This window comes from Populus alba, chromosome 1 (assembly GCF_005239225.2).
Source record: "Populus alba chromosome 1, ASM523922v2, whole genome shotgun sequence".
NCBI classification, from domain to species: domain Eukaryota; kingdom Viridiplantae; phylum Streptophyta; class Magnoliopsida; order Malpighiales; family Salicaceae; genus Populus; species Populus alba.
In genome coordinates, this window is record NC_133284.1 from 2,158,351 (window position 1) to 2,164,103 (window position 5,753).

The 5,753-nt window shown below is 37.7% G+C and overlaps 1 pseudogene; it reads left to right on the forward strand.

The window, feature by feature from the left end:
• Positions 1-3,596: 3,596 nt before the first annotated feature.
• Positions 3,597-5,471, forward strand: LOC140956175 (uncharacterized; annotated as a pseudogene).
• The last annotated feature ends 282 nt before the right edge of the window (positions 5,472-5,753 follow it).

Below are 5,753 nucleotides of genomic sequence, written 5' to 3' on the forward strand. Positions count from 1 at the left end.
TTTTAAATTCATACGGACACACACACACACACACACACATACAGCTAACGTATTTATTTAAAAGCAACGAAGGAGAAGGAGTTTATAAATGGTGAGTAATAACGTTTGCCTAAATTTGTTACATGACTGACCTCTTAAAAACTACTGTCTCATGTTTGGATTCACAGTCTCACGCTGGATTTCGCCTTATGACAACGCCTTTTGAAGAGAGATATGTGATACCTGGAATTTATAAACTACTTAGATCCTCAATTCCTAATCAATATGGAATATTGATATAATAAGTGAGAGATATGAAAAAGTTTCCGCTGCAAAAATGGAGCAGCTAGAAAATGGTAGCAAGGTAGGAAGACGAAGATCGATGCCATGTGGATAAAGCCTTGGTTTCTGCCAACTTACAGTTTTTAAATTATATCGGACACTCATAATTTCGTGTTCCACCCTGTTATCTGATAATTATAGTTTCTTTTTAATTTAATAAATCAAGTGGATTCGAAAAAAAAAAAAAAAAACAGAGACCAAGATAGCTTACGGAGAACAGCAACAAGGTGTAAAAACAAGTAACAGCATTACAAAAGCTTATATAAAATACACCGACAATGAAATATAGGAATTGAAACTTCTTTTGGATTACAAGATTGCTACTATGTAATAGTATATTGCATACAATAGATTACTTTTAACTGGTAAAGTTCAATGTTAACCAAGAAGAGGTAAAGTTCAATGTCAATCAAGAGAACAAACAGACTTGATTGTGGATTATACTTTGTAGAAATCCAAACTTATGTAAAAAAGAGTTTATATAGAACAAAGAATGGATAAACATCAAGGCAAAAAGGAGTCTGTGTACGTAGAAAGATCCTTAAGACAATGACTGATATAAATTGAAATAACAGTTACCAATTTTAAAGAAGGATATTAGGGAGGAACAAATTATTAGTGTTCAAAGTCCTCTTAGCTGAGGTGGGCACAAAAAAAACTCTAAAATATTTGGTGATCATAGTGAGAATATCATATTTATTTCTTTGAAATTATGAAACCGAAAAGAAAAAAATTACCAAAAAAACTTAGGAGAAATTAAAAAGAAGAATTGGTAGACGTCTCTATTGAAGAAGGAAGTGAAGAGGTAGCAGCCAAGACTATTTTAGATATATATTTAGTATGGGAGAATATTACATATAATATTATCTATGAGTACATCATGTACAGGAAACCAGAGCACTAGTCTAGAAGACAGCATGTTAATTTAGCTATTTATTTCAGTAAAAAAATGAAAAAACTTCATATCAATGCATGGCATTATGACTTGAAAGTTTCCAGCTAGAAACATTCAGCCTGGCACAACAATCAAAATTTTGACTGAAATGGGCCGTGGCATGACTTACTTGACAGAGGCACTTTTACATTATTGATCCGGTCGTCAAAGAGGTTGCAATAATATTTAAAATTAATCTATTCATTTTTCCAAAGACGAATTGATCGATTTCAAGTTTGTTTTATGTACGGAATTGAAAAATTAACCAAGAAGAACTAGTCATTAACAATTGTCTACCATTAATTTTCTTCGAGAAGTAAAGTTTGGTTTGTTTCCAAAAAAATCAAAAAAATATCAAGTCAAATGTGAAATAAGATGTATAAAAAACTATTATTAGAACTCATTCAATAACTTAAGTTTTGGATTGCAATAATTATTTAACAAATTCAAATACTAAGACGATCAAGAATTAGAGATATCCATGTAGTGTTTGTTAAATAAAAAGAAAGATAATATTGTAAGTGAAGAAAGTTGTATACAGCTATATACGTGGGTAGTCAGAGCCAATCTCTTTGACTTCCCTAGTTAACAAACACAAACATAAGAACTTGCATTGTCACGTCTTTCATTGCGTGTGAACTGACCAACTCCCTCAATATGTCAGACTTTTTTTTTGTGTGTGTCTTCAGATGAACCTTCAAATTTTCCGTAAGTACTTGCACCGAATACACAGCCTTCCAATAATAATAATATTTTGTTGCAGTGATAAATAATATCATATCTTGTCGAAATGAATCTTCTCACTTTCATATACAGATTGCAATGAGATAGAATACTCTCAATCTTTTGTCCTTAATAGGGTAATAAATATATATGGGAATATATATATACATATTGACCAATCAAACAAGAAAATAATAACTTATTTCCACTCCTGCAACCATTACTCGCAATTAATGGTTTCTCGTTTTCAAAACGTTAAGGAAGCTAGTGCAAACTCCTTGTCCATGGAGGTAGAGACTGGATGGGTTGCAACTGAATTAAAACCTTAATTTTAACATCACTAGCACTACCAAAAATTTACAAATACAAATGGACATGGATATAATTTTAAAAATATTAATTTTTATTGTATATTTCTATACTATATATATATATATATATATATTGTTTGGATGCTTACTTGTTTTATAAACTTTTTCTCATAGAAATTTGTTGTATAAATATATTATTTGTATATGTTAGGGTTTGTTTGAGATTTTTGTAAAATTATATTTGTTTGTAAATTAATGAAATTTAATTTGAATGTGTAAACTTAAGTGTTTTGTGATGAAACAAAATAATAACTTATTTAATGAGTTTCCTTTTATATTTTTGTCAATTTTATTATTGAGTTGAAATTTTCAGTAAATGTATATAAATTTTCCAACAGATTATTTCCATTTTGTGATCATGCCGGCAAGTTTCTTTCCCACGAATTGTGAGTATAAATATCAACAGAAAATTCAATAGCAAAAATATTGATAGAAAATTCCGTTAATAAATCTAAAAAAATTTGTAAAATAGGTGGGCATAATCATGGAATTAATGTCAAAAACTTACAATGACATTTTAGCAAGAAATCAATTGGTTAGACTTTCAAAACCAGCAATATTGATTTTTCATGTTGTCCAATTGCTTGACAAAGTCAAGAAAGATCATGGACTGACACAAACCTCATGAACTCCATGAGAGTTAGTTGGCATTTTTTTAATAAGCTGTTGGACATTAGCTCTTAAAGGATATTTTAATGTATTGTGCCAATCTGTTTTATCAATTTCACCGACGACGGTGAGATATTTTACTTGGATCAAACATAGATTTGTTATAGAGCTAGTGTTGAAGTAACTTGATACCTTCCGAAATAATCCTTTCAGTACAATGTTCAGCCATTTTGCAAGGATTTACCAGGTCCAAATGAGAAATGGCACCAAATTTTATTGTAAGATAGAAGTTCTTTGACTTAATTTTTCTTGATAATCACCTTTGTTATCTTTTGTAATGGGCTACAACAATACCAATTTGGCTACGAACGCGTTTCACAGTTCAAACGAAGAATTTTATGGCACCTCACCAGCTCTCTAGCTGACAATTTCAAGGTTTACTACATGCGTGGGAAACCACCAAGAAGTAGTCAAAAGACAAGAATATAGAAGGTGTACCTCAGTCAGATTTGAAACTTAATTTTATGCTTTATTCCAGGCTGTATACATCATTAAAAAACACATCTTTTTCAGCAATGATTGAATAGATCACTATATAAAGGGCTGGCATCCATGCTAAACATGCAAACACAAAAAAGCAAGAGTTCTAAAGATGGAAAGCAGGGGGAAGACGGGGCATTTGTCCCCAATGATACATGCCATAGCAATATGCCTTGTAGCCACCAGTGTGGTGGCATATGAGCCCTATTATTATAAATCTCCACCACCTCCATCTCAATCACCACCTCCACCATATCATTACTCATCACCTCCTCCACCAAAAAAGTCTCCCCCTCCACCTTATCACTACACATCCCCACCTCCTCCAAAGAAGTCTCCACCACCTCCATACCACTACTCATCTCCTCCTCCACCAAAGAAGTCTCCCCCTCCACCTTTATCACTACACATCCCCACCTCCTCCAAAGAAGTCTCCCCCACCTCCATACCACTACTCATCACCTCCTCCTCCAAAGAAGGGGAGAAAGAAGTCTCCCCCTCCACCATACCACTACTCATCACTTCCTCCTCCAAAGAAGGGGAGAAAGAAGTCTCCCCTCCACCATACCACTACACATCACCTCCTCCTCCAAAGAAGTCTCCCCCTCCACCATACCACTACACATCCCCACCAACTCCAAAAAAGTCTCCTCCACCTCCATACCACTACACATCCCCACCTCCTCCAAAAGAAGTCTCCCCCTCCACCATACCACTACACATCCCCACCACCTCCAAAAAAAGTCTCCGCCACCTCCATACCACTACTCATCACCACCTCCTCCAAAAAAGTCTCCCCCTCCACCATACCACTATACATCCCCACCTCCTCCAAAGAAGTCCCCGCCACCTCCATACCACTACACATCACCACCTCCCCCAAAGAAGTCTCCCCCACCTCCATACCACTACTCATCACCACCTCCTCCAAAGAAGTCTCCCCCTCCACCATTACCACTACTCATCCCCTCCTCCACCTAAGAAGTCTCCCCCACCTCCATACCACTACACATCCCCACCTCCTCCAAAGAAGTCTCCCCCTCCACCATACCACTACACATCCACACCACCTCCAAAGAAGTCTCCGCCACCTCCATACCACTACTCATCACCACCTCCTCCAAAGAAGTCTCCCCCTCCACCATACCACTACACATCCCCACCTCCTCCAAACAAGTCCCCACCACCTCCATACCACTATACATCACCACCTCCCCCAAAGAAGTCTCCCCCTCCACCATACCACTACTCATCCCCTCCTCCTCCAAAGAAAGTCCCCACCACCTCCATTACCACTACTCATCCCCACCTCCACCTAAGAAGTCGCCCCCTCCACCATACCACTACGCATCCCCTCCTCCACCTAAGAAGTCTCCCCCTCCAACATACCACTACACATCCCCTCCTCCTCCAAAGAAGTCTCCCCCACCTCTATTACCACTACACATCACCACCTCCTCCAAAGAAGTCTCCCCCACCTCCATACCACTACTCATCTCCACCTCCTCCAAAGAAGTCGCCACCTCCACCATACCACTACTCATCTCCTCCTCCTCCAAAGAAGTCGCCACCTCCTCCATACCACTACTCATCTCCACCTCCTCCAAAGAAATCCCCCCCCTCCACCATACCACTACTCATCTCCTCCTCCTCCAAAGAAGTCGCCACCTCCTCCATACCACTACTTCATCTCCTCCTCCACCAAAGAAGTCCCCCCCTCCACCATACCACTACTCATCTCCTCCTCCACCAAAGAAGTCTCCCCCACCTCCATACCACTACACATCTCCACCCCCTCCATCTCCATCACCACCACCTCCATACTACTATAAGTCACCACCACCACCATCGCCATCACCTTTCCACCACCCTACTATTATAAGTCTCCACCACCCCCAACTCACTCTCCACCTCCTCCATACATTTATGCATCACCCCCACCACCAAAACACTACTAAGATGTTGTAGAGTCAATTTGAAGTGTAAACAACATGCAATAAGTTGCTATTTATTTCCATTTCTTTTGTTGTTTACGGAAAAAAATTCCTAATTTGTTTAAATTATCAGTCTTGTGTAATAAGGATAGAGATTGTATATCCATGGTGAATTTTTTTGTACGGAGAAGTGATCATTGTAACATTTCTTTGTACCATTTTTGCAAATGTAATAGTTGTAATTGCATTTGAAAGATAAAATACCACATTACATTTTCTCTTTCTGCCAAAATTACATAATTTTGCTTCTTCCAAGTTTGA